The sequence below is a fragment of the Megalops cyprinoides genome, chromosome 14, assembly GCF_013368585.1.
Source record: "Megalops cyprinoides isolate fMegCyp1 chromosome 14, fMegCyp1.pri, whole genome shotgun sequence".
NCBI classification, from domain to species: Eukaryota; Metazoa; Chordata; class Actinopteri; order Elopiformes; family Megalopidae; genus Megalops; species Megalops cyprinoides.
In genome coordinates, this window is record NC_050596.1 from 7,377,321 (window position 1) to 7,398,642 (window position 21,322).

Genomic DNA, 21,322 nt, shown 5'->3' on the forward strand with positions numbered 1-21,322 from the left:
GCCTCAATAATAACTGCGACCTCATGAGCTTCACAAAGCTAATATTTATGGTAGGGCTGTCACTTGCAAACAGATTGTAGCTAAGGCCAATGTGCAACAATACATTACCTGATGTAATGAGCACAAACCTGGACTTCCGAGCAGTGGAAGAGAGTAATATGGTCTCATGAGTCATCTTTTCTTTCTTACATCCATCTGGATGAGTGTATGTTTGGAGAAAGCCAAAGGAAGCCTTCAACCCACAGTGTTCTCCCGACGGTAAAACACATTGGTGGGTCTGTTATGGTATGGGCAGCCATCTTGTGGGAGTCACTAAGTTCAGCTGTTACTCTGCATGGCAGAACTACTTCTAAAGAATGCAAAGCCATCTTAGACAAACAGGTGTACCTTATGGTGCAAACATTGTTTCATCAAGAAGTGCCCATATTCCAAGACAGGAACATTCCCATACAAACTGTTAAACGGATTCAAGAGTGGTTTCACGAACACCAGAATGAAGTCAAACACCTTACATGGCCCCTACAGTTACCACATCTAACCACCATTGAGGCTTCTGCAGAGCATAATTCCCACTCCTTAATCCCTCAAGAACTGGAGGCTTTCCTTTTCAAAACACTCTAATGTCCCACTACAAACAATTCAAAACTTGCATAATAACATTCTAAGAAAGCTGAAGTTGTTATGGCAAAGGGCAGCCCAATTTCCTATTAGTTAATACGTATTGGTATATTGTTTTGTGTTTCCATTATTTTGTCTATGCACTGTATATATGTGTTTGTAATGGCTGCATAGTTTTTATAAAATTCAGACCATCTACCAAAACCATTGATGCATATGTCAGACCCCTGACCCCATAAACATACATTTGAAAACATTAACATTTTTCTGATGATAATTATAAAGATATTGGCTAACGATACACAACAAACTGAGGCCTGTCCTTGTCTTTGACTCACAGTTAAATGTGTTGCTTACTTTTTGAAGTTTTACTTTTTTGACACACAGTTTTTCTTTTAAATTTGGTATTCGCTCAACTCGCCAAACTGCATTTGTAAAATAAGAGGGGTAATACTTGAATTACACTGTGAGTCAAAGTGAAGGGAAGCTTGACCATTAAGCTTATTTCAGAATGTCAGTTATACACTTGTTCCTGGGTAATACTGACCACTCAGAAGAGGGCCACATACAGCTTCGTGTCCACTTTGTACTGTGTTTAGAAGTCTAACATGCAGGACTGATGCTGCCTGTTTACTTAGATCAATGGGCTGCCAAATCCAGTGGGAGTTGTTGCATTCCATTACATGCTGTGGATGGAATTTGGAATGCCTTGCGACTGCTGCTCCCCAGCGCGCCAACAATGGCATACCTACGCAGTGGCGCAGAAAGATGACACCTTTCCTGGACAGGGAATCCCAGACGACCCCTGCACATTCCCATCACCCCCCAGTACTGAGTAAACACTCACATTTCATCTCATTTCAAAACAAATCACTGATCAGCCAGAGAGAGAGGGACAGAGGGAGGCAGAGAGAGAAAATGAATATTAGCCTCTGGTGAAGAGCGGTGTTACAATGTTGGGGACAGTGTTGTTGTTGTGGTTTAAGTTAATTCTAAATCCATTGCTTTGGCATTTCTGAATTTCTATGGTTCTGCCATAATAGAGAGAAACAGAGAGAGAGAAGAAGGAATATAGTTTGTCTGCCACAGCCATAACAAATGCATTATCACTAAACAACACAGCTGAAAACATTGTTGTTAGGTTTTCAAACCCTAGACTATTTTAAGTTATTGTGGGTCACCTTTCCTTTCCTTGTCAAAACAGTCCTTCCTCTTTGTTCTACAATAAAAGATGTGTTTATTTTTCATGAGTTTTAATTCTGTGCGAAATGCTTGAATGGTGGAATCCAATGACAGGGTGAGGGGTATTCAGGGTTGCTGTTCTTGTGATTGCTGTGCAATAGATAGCACGCAGGAAAAGGTTAAGCTGCTCTCTCGATTATCTCTGCAATGACGTTTCCTACAGTGTAGCTGTTTCTGAGCAATCTGATGTGTCATAAACATGATTATGCATGAAACATGACTCTCTAATTGGATTTCCAATTATTTTCACTGACAGAAGCCCAGAAGTATGCGTAACTGAGATGTCCATTTTTAACACACCTTCCACTCCATAGAATAGCACACAAGTAATCTTCACTCAGCCATACCTCATGACTCACATTCACAATCTAAGCTTATGCCTAATATGCAAGATAATTATCATAACAATAGTAAATTTTATTTGAAAAGAATCTTTCAGACAATGAAGCTGCAGCCTAACAGCTTCATTTGTGCACGTCAGACAAGCGCCACATTTTAAATGAATTAACACAACAATAAAATTATTATACAAATTTCAAGTAATACAAGAAATGAAATCATTTTAGAGTCACTTTTCTGAAATGAAGAACAAAAGGGTATAGTGCACTTTACAACTCAGTTGTCACTTTACAGGGCATGTAAGCGTATTCAGCACATGGGCTGGACTGTTTCCTTATGCTGAAAAGCACCACTTAAATCCATAATCTATAAACTATAATGATGATATATGATACTATTGTCTTTTTTTCCCCTGTTTTTCCAAAGCAGAAAATGAAGTTTTGACATTTCAGTGATTTTTTTATATACTCAAAGCGCATACTCCAGCACAGTGTAGTGAGACACACGCTATTGTACTCACCTAATTCACACATATGGAGAAAAATGCTTTCACAAGAATACCTTTTCACTTAAGGCCTGCAATGGCTGAATGCCAAAGACACTTTTCTTAAGTTTCCAAAAAAGGGGTCAAAATTCATGTCATACTCCCACCCCGTTCACCCATCATGTTTCCATATTGATAGATTATCACATCTTAATGAATGAAAATTATGATCAGACTCCTTTGTCCTTCTGTGTGTGGTTCCAAATGCTGAAATCTAGTTCTAAGGGTGCTTTTACACCTGCAGCCTTTAGTCTGTTTGAATCGAACTGCAGTGCGTTTGACTCCTTGGTTCGGTTCGTTTGCATAGGTCAGAACACAGTAATCACACTCAGTTCCGCGCCAAAATAATTGAGAGGTGGTCTAATCTGGCAAACTCTGGTGCAGTCCTACTGGTGACAAACCCAAACCAACCAGGACCAAAACTATCGAATAGCTATGAATCTGCTATCATTAATATTGTTAAATGAATTAGGCTAATGTCATCTTTGCTATTGTTAAGGATCTACATTTTTAATAAGATTTGTCACTTTGGTTAAAGTACTAAATACCCTAACATAAACATAAATGTAATTTGGACAGATATAAAACTGTTTAATGACTAGGAAGCAGAAACATAGGTCTCTCCTCTTCTTGCTACCCACAAAAAGAGATTCATAGCTAACAATTAATTGCCTTTTTGTAATTTTACAATTTTGTCATTTCATGCTAATGTGTTGGGGAAACTCAGCCTATAACTGCAGAACTTAACCTCAAAATTTCACCAGACAGCATTACTTCGGCTACACTAAAAAAAGAGCCTATACTTGCCCTCTCCATTCACATGAGTGCTAAACAGGTGTAGGCTGTGTTGAAGACCACGGGCATACCTGATCTTTGGAAATATTTTCAGCTGATGAGCATGTCACAGTTCAGGAGGATTAATGTGCACCTCCTCCTGAACTGTCATGCTATATGCCTTCGGCGACTCCAGTGCATCAACACATTATTTTCCAGCCGCAGCCGCACCTCATTTTCAAACTGTATCATTTGCTTAAAGTGATAAATGCAGACGATGTAATAAATGATGACCAGGGCCAAGATCAACCCACATACTGTAGTTCTCCCTCCATTGTGAAATTGGAAAGTGGCGCATTAATCTATTTCCAGAACATAAACACCAAATTGACCAATGAAGGAGAAGTCTGCTTTTTGGTCCGTTTAGAAATAATGCCATGTGAAACCAAACGGAACCTATGTCATTATGCAACATTGTGACAATTTATTCCCTGCTGCGGACCAAAGCAGTCAAACTATAGGTCTGAATCTTTGTAGCAGATCAGTAATGCTCCATACCATCTACTCTGGTTAGTTCTGGTGTTCCCTGAGATACATTCATACAGCATAGAAGCCCTAACTGCCAACACATTCCCCTCATCTAAAGGCAAATCTCCTGTCCTTCAATGAGTGCTGCATGTGTATACAGTACTGTGCAAGCAGTTTAAGTGGCTGTAATGTGTATCAGCTCTTAACTAACTAGCAGATAGCTGTTACAGCTTTAGAACGTTGTTATTTTTAAAATATGTTTATTACAAAACAAGCATGACTGTGAACTAATGAATCATTTTGGGTCCTGCATTGCTTTTGGGTATTACAGCCAGGATCAAAGCTTGAAAGTCAGTACTGGAAATCAGTTAAACTGTGACGGGTTTGCTTCGCCAGTTGCTATGCTAACATTAATTGAACGTTGCAGCAGGGATGAGAAGGACTCCTGCAGATGCCTGCCAGGGAGTGATTGAAACCAGGCCAGGATGTGATAAGTGCTGCCTGTGACCTCAGATCTCAGGTCAAAGTGAGGATATGCACTGCCTGGCTCCTGATGTTTCTGTTGGCTGGTGATGCATGACTGGGCAGACCATGAGGCCTGGATGAACATGAAACCACTGCCATGTTATGTTCACATTGCAACCAAGTGTCTGGCTATGACTGGTAGATTTGATCTTTTACCTCTGATTTCAGAGAACAGCCCACCAAGGGGTGGACTTCCCTTTCTATTTCGGCAGCTGTATCACTTTGCAACTCTTGCCTGCCTGATAGCTACACCTAAACAGGCCTGGGCTTGGTTAGTACTTGGCTGCGAGACCTCCTAGGAAAAGCCTGTTGCTGTTAGAATTGGCATTGGTGGCCCATTAGGGGGGGCAGACCTCCCTGTAGACCAAAGAGGAGATCAGTGCAGTGATAGGGACACTGTGCTGTAGCAGATGCCACCATTGGGATGAAGCATAAAACTGAGGTCTTGACTCTCTCTTGACTCTGTGATCAGTAGTAATGCCATTTGTTCCAAAGAGTATGGGGTATCTATTACCCTGTGCCAATTCCCTAATCAGGCTGCTTCATTCTGGCCAACCAATCATGCCTCTGTTTGATTGGCTAATTACCTTCCTGCTGATGCATTTTGAAAGTTCTTCCACAGAACAGCTTGTTATGCAAATAGTGATGTTGTAATTATTATTGTTGTTGTTATGCTATTTTATTCACTTTACTTAACCTTGGCAGTCATTTCATACATCTGGACCCTTTCCTCACATTCCATTTGCATGTGAACATGAACTCCCTTTAAGGAACCAAAACTGGTTCATGTCTAATCTGCTTGGTTGGCGGGTGAAAATCCCATGGCTAAACAACAGCCAGGAACACTCCGCAGACACATTCCACGGTTGTTTTCAGCCGTTGCCAGTTGTCGTGAGAAAGACACTGGAGTGACAGGCCGAGGCAAGTGTGAAACCGGACTGGGGCGTTTCACTGAGGGATAGACCCTCAGTTGCCTGCGCTTCATTATATCTTCTGACCGAGTGCACGCCTTATTACGCCCAGGCATGGGGCTTCACCCTTGGGGGGGCTGTCCATGTGTGTAAGAGGTCTGCAGATCAAATCTATTTGGCCAAAAGATATCAGAGCTCTCTCCAGTTTGAGCTCCTCCAATCGCTGTGGTGCCATTGCGGCATGTTACGACACAGGCTTGAAACCACGCCATTCAACACTTGTTAAACTTGCCTCTGCATGACATTATCGGTCCTGCACCGCCGTTGGTTAGAGTGCCGCATTCAAAGGTAAATGTTAAAGCAAGGAAAAGTCATCAGACATGAATTGGCTGATGGGGACAACATGTTGAACTGTGGGCGCTATTTATGTACTCTCTAACAAGTCAAGGGGGTGACTTGCAGCCAAAAAGAAATAAGTCTGTTGCCTGTCAAAAGTAAGCGTTATTTCGGCAGAGAAGAGAGTGAAAATTGCGTAACGACCCATTACCGCTACCTGCTGAAGAGCTGGGGTCAGACGGGGTCATTAAACCCAAACATGTCTCGGCTGGTTACCATAACACATTCCCCTCTATTCCAAAATCCAGCTGAATGGAGCGCCATTCCAGATGTAACTTTCCCTATTTAAGAGAGTAAATATCTGCCTTGTGTTTTATATTAATGTGACCAGAACTAACTGGTTGAGTTTGACGTCATTCAGGGCAAGTTCACATACACAATTCACGCAATTCAAGTTTGTGTTTATCATTGTATTTGAAGGCAATGGTGGCACCTTGCTTTTGTATCTTTGAATGATTCTTTTGAACACAGTTGAATCTGATTGTGGGTAGGGTCTGTGATGTATCTTCTTTATTTCACAGTGCAAAGGCCACAACCTCCATGAAGTCTATGTCTCACGTAGCCCAGTAGCTCAAGTTGATTATTTTAGATATTACATTTTGAAGGAAATAAATTACAAAGAGTCACAAGATTCCAAAAGTAACTGCAGCTCAGTGAACTAAGATGGCTGCTGTGACCAGTGAGTTTACATTTACCTGCACATTTGTTTCAGTACTTCGATTGATATTTCGTCTTTGAGCTCTGTTGCACCTGCGAACAGCAGCTATTTGCTTTAAAATGGAATGTGGACAGTCTGCTTCCAGGTAAAAGTGCCATCCAAAAGGTAATTTACACTTTCATATCAACTTTGCACACACATTTATTGTTATTATTGTTATATTATTGTGTGTGCTTGCTTGAGGGCAAATATTTTAGTGATAAACCAAGCAGAAACATTAGTTGTACATTTTTTGAATGCTTTCCCTCTTTTTTAATCACGACTTTGGAATTACCAATGAAGTACACATGAATTGAGATTCCCATATACCATTTTTATTTTTGATATGCATAATGTTGTTCTATACTCTATCAGTGGAAAAAAACATTGCATGCACCACATCCACACAACAGAAGTATTGACCTAAGTACTGTTAACCCTGTAAAATGTGACTGTTTATTTTACATTCACCCCACATTCTACATCAAGAATCAATTAAATAGAAGAAAAAAATTTAATTCTATCTTAGCTGGACACTCTCGTTTCCATATGGACCCCAGGCTAAATTTACCTGGAGGCCCATCTGAAACCCTTATTAAATTTAACATTGTGTATGTGTGTGTATGTATGTGTATGTGTGCAAGAGCTATACATCGTTACAATTATTGTACAATGTGTGTTCTAATGTATTTCCCAGATGCTTTACTTCTTACTGGTCTTAGAAACACTTTATCCCTAACATCTCCTCTTTGTTTGTATGTGTGTGTGCATGTGTGCATATGTGTGCATGTGTATGTGAGTGTAAGTGTGCGTGTGTGTGTGTGTGTGTGCATGTATGCGTGTGCTCGTGTTTGTGACAGCAGGAGATACCTAGTATCTCTGAGCCGGATTGACTGGTTGGGGCTGAATCTAACAGGCTCATACGCCTCGGTGGTCTCCGCATCCTCCAGCCACGATGCGGAGAGACTGTCACGGCCCCATCCCTTTCCCCCACGTCCGAGCAGCGACTCGTATTCATGCCCCATTAATGCAAATTCACTTCATCTCTCATGCTCCATTGCCCCTGTGCACAGCCACGTTCAAGTAGCGTAGCTCTGGATCCTTATCTCGCTGCGGAGGGGGTTATTTAGAAAACCTTAAGAGCTCATAACAAAGCTTTCAGGGGTGCTCAGGGCTCTTGCTTTGTTTCGTAATGCTGTCATATTTGCCTTAAAGAGAGGGGTATGTTGTTACAGACATAGCTTAATAACGCAACTGGCTTTGTAACACAACTGCTGATGATTTCAAGGGTATAGATGATACAGCAGAAAATGCAGATTATTAACAGCGTGATCCGTCCGTATTATGAACAGTGTGATCAGTCTACCTCCGAGGGTCCAGTGCCTGTGCTGGGCTTGTTATTCTGAACAATGCTGCAGACACACCAGCGCGGTTATTGCAGTTAATGAATGTGATGAATGATTTCTGCGTTTGCAGTCGGTGTGAGGATTCCTCAGGAGGAAGCTCTTTACTGTCACAGGTGCAGCTGGCTTTGGCGCCGATGTTCCCTTTTTTCCATGAGACGGCCCGCTTCGGTGTGTCGTGAGTCACGACTCTCCCGTCCAAATTACCTGCCTCCACGGGCCGTTTTCTCACCTCTGTGAGGGACCAGGTAAAGGGCACTACGCCACCACCTGTCGCTCTAAGCATCCCCCCAGCTTCACTTCAAACCCTGGCTGCATTCCTGACCAGATACTCTGACAACCCTGTTACAAAAATGCATCAGAAAACAATCAGAAGAGGAATATTTTCCAATAAACCCCTTTGCCCCTGGGTTCCTGAATCTCCACGTCATAGTTTGTTTGCACGCCTGATACAATCTGCTGCTGTGCCATTTCCTCTGAAGCTGTTCTGTGCGTGTCTTCTGAGCACATGCGTGAGTCGACTGAAATAAGCCCAGCTGAAATATGGAATTGGGTGGAACTGGCTGCTTTTTATCACTGAAGCACCACTGTGACAGAGAACAAATCAGTTTAATTCCTTTGCAGGATCGCTTTATAGGCTCTAAAAAAAGGCTTTAAAAGTGAATCCAGCAATTAAGTCACAACATGAGTGGTGAATGTTCAGTCAGTGTTGGAGCCAATGATTTGTCCAGTTCAGAGCCCAGTTCCATTCACAGGATAGGGCAATGAAACAGAGCATCACATAATGTGATTCAGGCTGCCATGTCAACTTTTTGAGCAGAGCACCAAGTACCTTTCACCTCAAGTCTGCAATCAGTTCAACTCCTGAACCATTACATAGTAGTTTCAATGGCTCTGAGGGGTAGAGACGGGGGATCATTCAGTCATTTGTGTGCATGGACGCAGGGAAATCGCCCCTAGAGCCTGACCCTCTGGAGAACACTTGCTCTCCGATATGGAGAGCTGCCGCTCCTGTTTAGTCCAGTGTTCCATAACGAGCTTCCAAAGCAGGGCTGAAATGCATGGTAAAAGCTGGAAGCCACGGCAGGACAGAGAGTGAGGGAAAAAAGAAAACAAAAAGGTGGGGGTTAAAGGCCATCATGACCATTTGCCCTCCGCTCTGCTCCTTGTGGCTCTGCTCTGCTCCAGCCCTGGCTCCACAGGTCGCCACACATGTGGCAGCGGGACAATGCATGAGCACGTATATGACATATCAATCCCACCAATAAATATCTGGGATTTGGAGGGGAATATTTAACTTGAGGACTTGGCAGTGAAGAAAAAGCTCGTGTTTGTATGTTATGATTGTGTAGATCACTTCAGTAAGCTATCTGTGAATATATGTTATGTATATGTATATGTAAGGTAACTGTGGCTTGATTTGCTGTGAGGGAAGACCACGGTCCCTCTGTACCCTGAGAGTCTGGTCCTTGTGACTTGCAGTCTGCTGCCTATCAGTTGGCTGAGGCTGCTGGAGGGGTGTATATGGGGTGTTCAGCAGAGCTGAGCGCATGAGTGTCCATCAGAGAAGGTGACACCACTCCTTAGATCTTCAAAAAGTCCCTTTTGCTAGTCCTCTTAATGTGGCGTGTGGATGGTTGGGGCCGTGACCTGGAGCCTGCAGTGGTAAAATATCTTTATAAATCTGTCCCCAAAGCTCTCCTTAATATGCTACTCAGCCATTGCAGGAATGAGAAACACAAACGATGGAGCACTCCCAACTCAGCCTCCAGGCAATTCTGTCGCTACGATACAAATATCCAGGACTCAAAAATTTGCTAGAACGGTACGAAAATGTACTCTGCCTTGCCAACCCAGTCTGCTGGAGACTGGGTTGAATGCTCCTCAGTCACAGATACAATCAAAAAACAAATACAAGGAAATCCAGAAACATTGTAGGTAAGATTTAGCTTCCATTTATTCCCACATGGAAGTTTCTGTAAGAAGCCACGCAAGAGCACTGTCCTGTTCTGTGTTTTGTCACTAAAAGCATATGCCTTCATTACTTTTGAATAGCTCTCTCCTTTTCTGCTTCATCCTTCATCCAGCAGAATTCATTCACTTTGACAGTCTCTTTAAGAGAAGTTCAAACCTGGCCGCCATGCCTACTAGCTGTTCTCTCCCAGCAGTGTTACATTTCTGTATCATCTGCACATTCACAAAGCAATACTTTAAGCGTTTTCCCTTATTTAGGCTGCATATTTCTTATGGCCATGTAAAGTAGCATTTTCTATCACAGACAGTATGTTAGACTATATGGGCTATATGTGCTAAATTCATTTCTATCATGGAGAGTAAGAGTGTGTGTGTGTGTGTGTGTGTGTGTGTGTGTGTGTGTGTGCGTGTGCGTGTGCGTGTGTGTGTGAGTGTGCGTAAGAATATATTGGCTATAGCTATATTACACTGCAATGTATTTCTATCACAGGGAGTATGTCAGTACATATTGACAGGGAAATGTTTGCGGTAAATTTATTTTTGAGTTGGCTCAAACTATCAGCAAGCTCCCTGCTGAGGACACCATGAACTAGAATCATCATGATTTGGTTGCTGGTGAGCAGAGACTCAGTTCCATTTCCAGACCCAGGTTTGAAAACCTGGTGCCCTAAATACAGGAATGTCTGTTCTAGAGCCCTAATGCAATGATGCTATTGCCTCCCTCAGTCTTGGACTCAAAATATGTCAGAAAGTGGTTCAGCTCCAGGAATGCCCTTCATGGCATGCTGAAAACATGGTTATGTTTGATTTTCTTGTGGTGTAGATCAAAACTGCAGATTCTTATGAATTGGTCTGGCAGAAGAAAACATGGGGCCATAGTTGTCAGTTCTGGTAAAGGCCTCACCATGATAATGTGATAACTGTGTCTTTATGTCAGCTCAAGGTCAAAATGTTATGTACGTACATAAGAAGCAAACTATGATGAGATGGAGACAAACTAGAGCATGAAGCAGACAGACAGCCACGTCAGACAGGGTTCAGAGCTGTTCTGACCTCTGTGTCTCTACAAGTGGTCTAGCATCAGACCAGTAAAATTCCAGCCCCCACTCTTAAAAGGAGAACAACAGTCAGTGTTGCCTGACCAGTTCTTTACTTTTAGACCAGAACTACAGAGCTGTGCTTTGCCTCCTATGCTATGCATTGTACCCAAGATGTTTTTAAATGGCAAGAGTAGTATGCAAAAATCACCTATAAAGTTAAACATTTTTGCCCTGTGCATTGCAGGTGTACGTTTGACTTTACTTCGGATGAACCTGCCACACTGTAGAAGCTAGTGAGGGGAAATGCTACATTCCTCTTAGGTTAACGTGACACTATCTTTGAAGGAACACCCAGAGAAGACCAAGAGAGAATTATTTAGGTAGCAACAGAGCGGCGCCAATGTATCAGCACATCTGATGATGTCACCACCATGACGGCCTTCCTCTCCCCAGTTGGCTCCAACTCTCCTGGTCTTCCTGAGCTCTCACTGTCCTGGCAGGGTCTGCGCGCTGTTTCCCAGGGCCCTCTGTCCATTGCTGGAACCCATCCACAGGGCTCTGTAGAGGAGTGTTTCCACTCTGACCTTCAGACTTATCATTAACCTGCCAGATAACAATGGTTGCCAAGGCCAGGCTGAACTCACCGTTTGGCACTTGCATTGTGAGCTGGCTGTAGGGGAGTGGGGAGCTGACTGCCAGAAGAGGCCCCAGGCCTGTGCAGAGAGCCCCACGAAAATATATATATCATTGTAAATTGAACAATTGCCAGAACCGAAATGGCAGCCATGACACAGAAGCTATGATTCGGCACACTGACAAAATAACCATGGAGAAAGAATGGCTGGCATTTCGTTGTGAGGTAACCATCCTGGCCGAAATAGTTACATTTTAACCTGAAGCCCTCCTTTGCATTGTCAGTGGACACAGGCACAAAAAAACAGATTACAATTGAACACATCGGCTGACTTTCCCGAGGTTCTGGGTATCATGTGGGAAATATTTTATGAAATGAGATATCCGAACAACTTCTTTGAAAACTAAATAAAAGTTTTTTTGGCCAGAGGTGCACCTAACTGCTTATGTAGAAGCAGAAACTGCTTAAAAATAGCTTCTAAAAAATATTGATTCAACCCACTATCTTGTATCTTGTTGTACTTTCCCCTGACACTTAAAGGACATACAAATCAATTAGATTGGTAACCAATTTGATGTGATGAATGCATGAGATGGAACGCTACCTCTCTAAGTTATAAAACAAGATATGAACGCATGAATCTGCAGTGAACATGCATGATTACACACAGTATGCAAGAGAGCACAGAATATCAAATCTTCAGTGATTAGATGCTCCTGAGATGCTGGAACCAAACTCGTTTAATTAAACATCATGGATTTATGCCCTGATGAGTGGATTAATTACTGAGCAGCAGGGATTTGCAAAACAACAGAACATCCAGACAAAACAGCATTCAGCCTTCAGCACGCTGGCTGGGGTATGACTGCCCCTGCCACAAAAATGCAGCCAGGTTTACTTCTGGTGTGACGTCCGACAGTCTGTGCCACGTTGCTCCACAGATAACGGCACTTCGACGGATTGTTCTTGGAAACACCCATCCTCCATCTTCTGGTGTTAACACACGAAGGGACTTGTGTGAAGATTCGCACAACACCTTGTGTCCAGAGGCAAACATTTTGTTGTATAAAAAAACAGAGACATTTTGATTTGATTGAAGGGGACACCTCTTTGTGTCGCGTGGTGTTGTGTTTCTGCGAGAACAGGCGAAGTGCCAGACGAACACCACTAAGCGATGAGTGTGCTGTCTGGCCTTTGGAGTGGGCAGGTAACATTTAAACTAACTGTCACCAGGACCTTTTTCCACGATTAATGTAAACTCACTGGATCACAAAATCGACGACATGGACGCGCTATACCACATTCTTTTCAAATTTCCTGTTGGATTCAGGCCAATGCCCGACTCTGAGGGAACACACATGTCTTCGTGTCAGAACCACACCGAGGCCAATGAGGGATACGGCTGTGGAAAATCCACATTTTCCAAAAGCCAACCGTTCCATTACTGTGACAAGACCAGATGAGTTCAGCTCGAGCTCCCTGGCAACGGGGGTAAATTGAACATGCGTATTTTCCCTGTGTGTCCAATCAAGACTATTACATGAGAATCCATCACGGCTCGTGCAGTTCAAACCAAAAATTGCAAATAATTTGATGTTCTGCTAGTCGGTTCGAACAATATCACCCAGGTCTATTTTTAGACACAATCTATTTCTCACTGATAGGAAAGAACATCAATAGATTTTCCTAATGCAGCATTAAGTGACTGGGGCTGATGAAGAAGAGAAAGGAGAAATAAATAAATTAAAAGGAGCACATGAGACGCTCAGGAGTGGTTATTTTCCAGGCCTATTGTTTTTCCTCACCGATGAGCATCCGTGTCAGTTCTCATCTTTGTGGCCCTGTCTGCTGGCCCTGTGACAATCTCACAGATATCCTGAAAGGACCACGATGCATTGCTCTAATGAGGTCGTAGCCTTGAGCAATGGTGGCCTTTTGGCTCAGTGCTTAATTTCATCAGTGAAGTGTTGTTAAACGTCCTTGTTTCGCAGGTTAGGCTCGCAGAGAGTAGTTTTTGTGTTTTATCCAGAGTCCTTACACAACAACCCACCGTCCCCCGGTTTATTTCCGCCCATTGTTGGCTTGGCCTCACAGAGGCAGAGTTACAGCCAGGACTGGTGAGCCAGGTAGCATTCACATCCTGAGAGCTGTGAGTGGTGGATAACTGGATGACAGCTTGGCTAATAGAAAAAGCTGAGTGATAGATGTCCTCACACATCACAATGAGTCTCTCACGACATCAGTGGGTAAAATGCCAGAGTTCACGCTCAGCTGAATAAATACAGAACACCAAACATTGCCATCCTTCTATCAAAATAGAAGGATGACTTAACCAACCAAAGATGCCAACACTGAGAAGTCTGGTGAATATTCTTCAGTCTGAGCTCTGTGCATACTTGCAGACTCTGTCTGCTTTAACACAATGACCAATAACAGCCTGCTGAATGCTATATGTTAATTGTTAAGGATGCACTGGTCTACAATTATCACAAGCATTTAACATGAATATAATTAAAAAGGTTTTAAGAAGTACATTAGGAGAAGGTAAATGGAAAAGCTGTCAAGGTCCAAAATAAGCAATCTGTTGCTGTAATAACGATAATAAAAATTGCGTAACAGAACTGAAATTAACATAATAGACAAAGTACTGGTGTAAGTGCATTACTGCCTGCAAATTATTTTTGCTTTTAAAAGTATCTTTAAAAAATTACACCATCAGAAATCATCAGAAAGCTTTACCACCAAAATATAAACGGTTCCTGATGATGGTCCAAGATGCACCCCTTCAGAGACCCATCCGTGACCTTCAGGGTGCTAACTCTTACCTCACTTGCCATTAGTACACAGTCCAGATAGCTCAAAGGAGGATGGCAGGGAGCTGGAATGTCACACCCCCCACCCTCTCTGTACCCCACAGTCCAGAATGAGTTATGACATCCGGATAAACCCTGAAAGGAATAGATGTGGCTAAAAGAAACAATGAACAATAAACAAAACACCTGTTTTGAGGAGGACTCTTATATTTCCCTCATCCCTCAATGATGGAGATGAAATCCAACTTATATCAACTTAGCAAAAACCATTTTTTGCAAAAATATACAAGCGAGACTGCATGTATTCAGCCTGAAATAGGTCTGAAACTAGTGAGCCAGAATATGTGCAGCTGTAACTATTTGAATGTTAAGCTAGCCAATGACATTTACGATCTCTTACAACAACAATTTCACTAAGTCATGTGACAAACCATGAGTCACAGGCTTATCTCATACCTTTCAACAACTCATCTGAGTAAATTGGCTAAGTTCTGACATTCTGTTGGAAATGCATTACATTTACAATCCAGCAAGGGTAAGGGGAAAAAAAGCACAAAGCTTTTTCACTCATATGTTTAGCAATAGATACTTAGCTTCTAATGCTTTGACAGTCATCTGACTAGCTGGCTGGCTAGCAAGTAACTAATCACGCAATGTTTCAATGTTGTTCTATTACAATTGTAATTTCACTTGTGTTAGTTTTCAAAGCTTCTCAAACAGTTTATTTTAAATTGTTTATTTATTTTACGTCATGAATGATCAGGTATCTGCCTCCTTGAGTGAGTCTTTGCCCCAGTCTTTGCCTCTAACCCCTCTGCTGTCACCCCAATGCATTTGTGAAATTGTGGAAAACTATAAATGTAAAAAATATAAAACTCAATGGCTTTAGACAGCACATTTAAGACAGAACATCCTCAGGTCTGTGATAGCAAGTGGTTAAATTGAGAGTGGCCTAATTTGCGTCATATATTTGGAGGGTGAAGTAGACAACTGCTTAACCACTTTTCTGTATGGGCGACCTCCTTTTCTTCTAAAATGATAGTGTACAAAAAATGGTTAGTTACTCACTATTACCAGTCACATGTAGTTCATACACATTCATAAAAGTAGGTCTGTCACTCAAAGTCTCTCTGTATTGATGGCCTCCTTTGTATTGTAAAACTGAATCCTAGGTTTTTAAAGGTTATCATACCATTTTAAAGCATCTAAACAGAATAACCCAGGCAACAATTCCAACATCAAATCAACCATACTTGAACAAGAAGGCACACAAGCCTTTTCACAATATGGACATAATATCTTGCAGTGGGAGCATTAGAGTAGCCTCCTCTCCCTGCACACATTGATTGGGTCCGCCCTTATATCTGCATTTCTTTTCCATGCGCTTTTCTCACCGAAGAGCAGCGCTAAGCAACGTGGAAGAAACCGCTTTCTGGGTCAGTTCCACAGGCTGATAGTTTTATGATAATCAAGTTGTTATTGGATTTCTGTGAAATGAGGCATTTTAAAAACGGACCGGAAAAAGGCTTTGTCCATTTTTCTAATTTACTTTGGCTCTGCTGCATGGTTTATTGAAAACAGGGAAACGGCAGAGTGGCAGTAATACAAGGCAGCAGCACAGTGCAAATGCAGGCTCTCTGTTAATGAGCACGCTCACTGGAATCCTTCCCCGTGTGTGTCAGATTACTTCTCACTGATTGTTAATCTGTTTCACTCTTACATTGGCTGTGTGGGTTTTAGAAGCTTCCTTCTGCGTATATTTAGATGTTTTTTTTTTTTCATTTCAGTTTAGCATTTGATGTGTTTTTACATTTACATGAAATGTTCTATTTTGTTTTCTTTTTCAGGACTTTATTCTGCTTATGCTGTTCTCCACCTTTGTGAAGTGCTTTGAGATACCAAATGAAACAAAATTCATTATTATTGTAATGGTGAATATGTATGCACAACTGAGGCAGCTGGAGGTCAGCTCAGCACCGTGGGAGTGCTTTTACCACCTCTGAAATAAGGTCAGTCAGCTTTAGGTACATAGATGGGAAATCATCTGGGTGTGAATTCACCACTTAAAGTTTGGATGTTGTGTCTGTCTGGCAGCGTGCATTAGTGTCAAATGTTACGCCTTTATGGTCTTGTATGTGTGTGTGTGTGTGTGTGTGTGTCTGTGTGTGTATGTCTGTGTGTGTTACTACAGCGTGCAAAATGGCTGTCACATAATTGTGCTAAAAAACATTACCCTTACAAAGCAAATTGGCAGGGGTTGAAATTAAAGTGCTGGTGTCACGTAGTGTTGATTAACATTACCTCTCCTTTGCCTCAGAGCAGGGTTTGTTATTACATTGATTGCCAATGCACTCCCTTAATGCCAAGCTCTTTCCATCCATCAGTGTAAAAGTGTTTTTTTCCACTGAGCATAGTTTGGGTGAGGGTAGTGTTTGTAATGAAATAAGTGACACTTATCTGTGAATGCTGATTGAACCCGGGTCTCAGGTGCATAGCACAGTGTATAGCACTGCATAGCACATAGTATGAATTGAGCATTTATCCGGGTGCAGGGTGTGACTTCCGCCTCCACGGCCTGCTCATGCACCAGACACGCCAAGCCCTGTTGCAGTAGAGCAGAGTCCATCCATCACAGACCCATCACCCTGCTCTTCGTTAATTAAGCACCCCCACCAAAAGGGCTCACCTGTAGTCATCCTGCTCTCCAGCGACAGACAAACGACACGTCCGCTCGGTCAGGAGCAAATGAAAAATGCTCTCCGCTGCCATCTTCCAGACAGCTTCCCGAGGCTTACAGTGCAATCGAATGTAACACAATTTCTGCTCTTCCTGTGGCTGTCATAACATACCCCACTCCCAGCTCTGAAGCTGAACCCAGAGTTACGACACAGTTTTCCAGTCTTTCCATAAACAGCAGACCACGGCAGCGGAGCGAGTACTTGGCAGGATGTCGTTTTAGGAAGTTTCCACCATTAACGGCGACGGTAAACTTGTGAAGCCTCAACACAAGAAGCCAATGCTGGATGAGTGTACCACAAGACTTAAATAGGATATAGGAGCCTCTTTGATGGCTGTGTTGTGTCCTGCACTGAAAAAAAACGATTTAACAGAGACACCATCCAGGAGCATTAATTCAACTGACTGCCGCTGGCACTCTGAAATACAGAGAGACATTTTCCTGCTGTTTACTCCCGGAGCAGCCAAAGCCAAGCCATGACTCAAAATAACCCATTACAGGAAGTAACCACAAGGAAACCATAAGATACCATTTAACCGCCTGTTGCAGATAATCAAGGTGTCGGTGCTTTAGCTCACGCTCTAAGTATGTGGTGTGCGTGCTGTAATACGGAGCACAGCTGAGGCCGAGTTGAACACACAGCGCTGGCAATGCTGCAGGTGAGTCACCGTCAGGAATAAAATGAGCCAAGCCGGGATCTGTTTACCAGGCGAGGAGGGATAAATGCTGCACTCATGAAAGATTCACAGGAACAAGACGGTTACCAGCGAAGGGCTCGTCCGGCTCTCGTTGAGCACCGACATGGTTTACACGCAGCGACAGTCCCTCCACCCGTCTCCATTTCAAAACGACAGTCACAGTACATCCAGGTTGGACGCAGTAGATATTTCAGCATTGTGACGGGCTGGCACGTCTTCAGATGTGGTCTGCTGCGTGTCATGTTTACTGTCGTGCCTGTAACTTTGGCAGATGCGCTTTATTTGAAAGTCACTCTGGATGAACATCTGCTATGGGACAAACTGCAGATAATTCACTATTCATATCTTTCCCAAAGGGTGGACTGGACAAAACAACTGATTTACCATCTCCTCCCCTGCACCAGTGTCAAAGGGCAATCACCTCTTATGGAGCTTCAGGTCCCACGTGTATTAATCTACAATGAATTACCCCCTTAAAAATCAAGCAGGCCTGAACCATATTATGGTTTCTATTAATTTAGCAAACAGGAAAAAAAAAAAACATCTGACCTCAATCTGGCTCTGCCACATTAACCAAACATGACTAACGCTCGTCTGCAATTAATTTTAGTTTCCCTCATTCCAGGGCTTCATTTATTTTTAAGGTTTCGCTTTAAACCTAGAATCGACTATTTAGAACTGAAAATGTCTGCTGCATATGCACCGTTCGACTGAAATGACAGGTAAAAAGCACTTTATTTCAGTTTTAGCTGTATTAATCAAAGATATTCTTAGAAGAGTGACTGTGCAGCAGTGTGGTGTAATGGTTTAGAGGCAGGAATTCTAGCCCAAATGTTGCCAGTCAAATTCACTGCTGTTTTACACTTGAGTGATGTGCTTAACCTGAATTTCTTCATCAACATACCCGGCTGTATAAAATGGATGGTAGGTCAGCTTGTGTACTCCTACATGCGGACTGCTCAGCAGAGTTATAATATCACCTGTATGGAGATCACAGTTCAATTGCCAATGCCATTGATTTAGTTCATATCCCAAAACCCCTGCTCTCCACAATATGAACACAAATGCTTTATTAATACCCCTGCATTTTTTACCTAGACACATAAGTAAGTGTATAATCCACTTTTGATGAAGAAACTTCCAATACTGAAAAAGAGTAGAAATTTCCATGTTTTTACCACACCACCTATAAAAACCATAAAAGAGAGAAACCTGTGAAGTTGTCCTCAGGAAACATACAGATCCCCTTAGATGTGTGTCTCCACTAATTCCAGATGTAAGAAATGTTTCCGAAGCTCAGATCTCCTCATCTCAGGAATACATTTGGAACACCATCTATTCCTTCCAAAAATAAATAGAGTAACCCCTCTGTTGGGGTGCTTTTAAAATAGAAATCTCAGTCTAAATATAATATTTCCAATACTCAATTCCTCCCTTTCTACAGGAGTCCTCATACTGTGACTCATGCACTATTTTTGGACAAGCACTGTTATTATATATTTAGTCCTTTTGAAAGTGGCACTTCTCCAGTGAAATCAACGTCGCTGTAACGGATTAAAACAGGCAAAATTATGCAGGTTTTTTTATCTGCTAATTTGAGCTCAGTAGAAGGTAGTCTTTGAGCAGTAGCTTTTGATCTAGCACAAAATCTTGCAGTTTTCTCCTGTTTGCTTGCCATTTAGTTCAGAGAGGTGAAATGAAAAATTAGACCATAGAGGCTTATGAATATGATGAAGTCAGTGACAGAAACTCAGATTTCCAGGGTAACTGTTAAATCAGATGGCTTACAGTCAGCTTCGGTGTTGTCTTTCAAACCTGCAAACCTGCGTCATTAAAGACCATATTGCTGTACTAAAGAGAGCCAGTCTGTCTTGGGGGAAACACTTCTCAAGGTCATTAAACCAGGAGACTGGACAGGCAAACCAGACAGGTATGCATACATATATATGTATGTATATGTATACTTGCAAGTGTAAAGTTTCAAACCCATGTGTGCATAGTGCATATATTGAGGTACTGAGGGCCACTGAGGGAAAGAGGAAGCCATTGACAATGGCTCACTGCAGTGTTATCTGTAACCTGCTAATAAAGCACTAAATTACAGTACAGTACAGATGGAGAAAGGGAGGACTCCACTCTCCTCATGTGTTTGAAAGTTTCTTTACCACGGCACAGGATAGTGTCCTCGAACTTTGTCCTGAGCGAACTTCTTACACTCTTTTTCCAGGTCGTGGAGCCAGACACAAGGGGACAAGTTTCTACTCTCCTTAGTGAAATTTCGCTGTGTGTAACTCAGGTTGAGTTTTCCTTCACAGCCTCTTTTGTCTTGGGGAAAGAACATAGTACCAGTTCTCCTAGCAAAAGAAGCTGTAAACTGTTTGACAGCCTTATACTGACATTGCTGACATATATATTGCCAGTGTTTACTGCGGCCATAAAAGAAAGCACCACAGACCGAGAACTGCAGGAACTTTCAGTACAAAGGTTACAGCTTGATTGATAAGATGTATCAATATTACAAAAAAAGGCAGAAAGCCATAAATGCTCTTGTAATTGTTACACCGGCATAACATGAGGTGTTTTGGTTGTTTCATTCTGACACAGAAAGTGTGACATCTCTATATTTCACAGAGTTCGTTGTCTGTCAGAAGTGAAGAGATGTCCAGATTTATATCGTCTTAAAACCATGAAATAACAGCCTCATTCAATTTGATTCAATATTTTGAATTTATAATTTCCACAAGTACCTTCATCATCCAATATACTTGGAAAAAGGTTAGTATCCCTTGATTTGTCTATCAGAGATCATGTGACCAATGTTTTCTGGTGGCAGACTCATGTGTTGTTAGTGGCAGTGACTCAGATTAGCTTCTCCATCCACACCTGGAATGAAGTGGAGTTACTGTGTTACCTTTAAACTTACATTTTGTCAGTATCCAGAAGGACTTAATAAAAGTAAGAGTATAAAAGTGCATCTAACACATGTCACAGGAACAAAAGCACATACCGAATAGAATCGTACACATCTGAACCCTTGCCAAACACTCACACAGCACTGTGATAACATGCTATCATAAATGTGTACTACAATAAAGTGCAATGCAAACCATTGACATTTTTCCAATGGTTCTTGCCCAAGAACATATTTTATTGTCCATCACGTGAGCCAAAGTCATAATAGGCTGTAAAGTTTATTAAAGACATTGGCATACTTTCACATTTGTACTTCATTTCTTAAATACCTTGAAATGAAAATCCATTTGTATAAACATCTGTCAATTCAACATTGATAAATGCATTTTCATTTGCAGGTTCATTCCATTTAATTTCCTAAGCATAAATGAGTATGGAGAGGAGTTCAACATAGGAACCTAAAAAATAAATAATTAACAAAAACAGAAGTCTGAAAAAATGGATTGTACAACAGTAAAGCTCAAGTCAAAGACAAT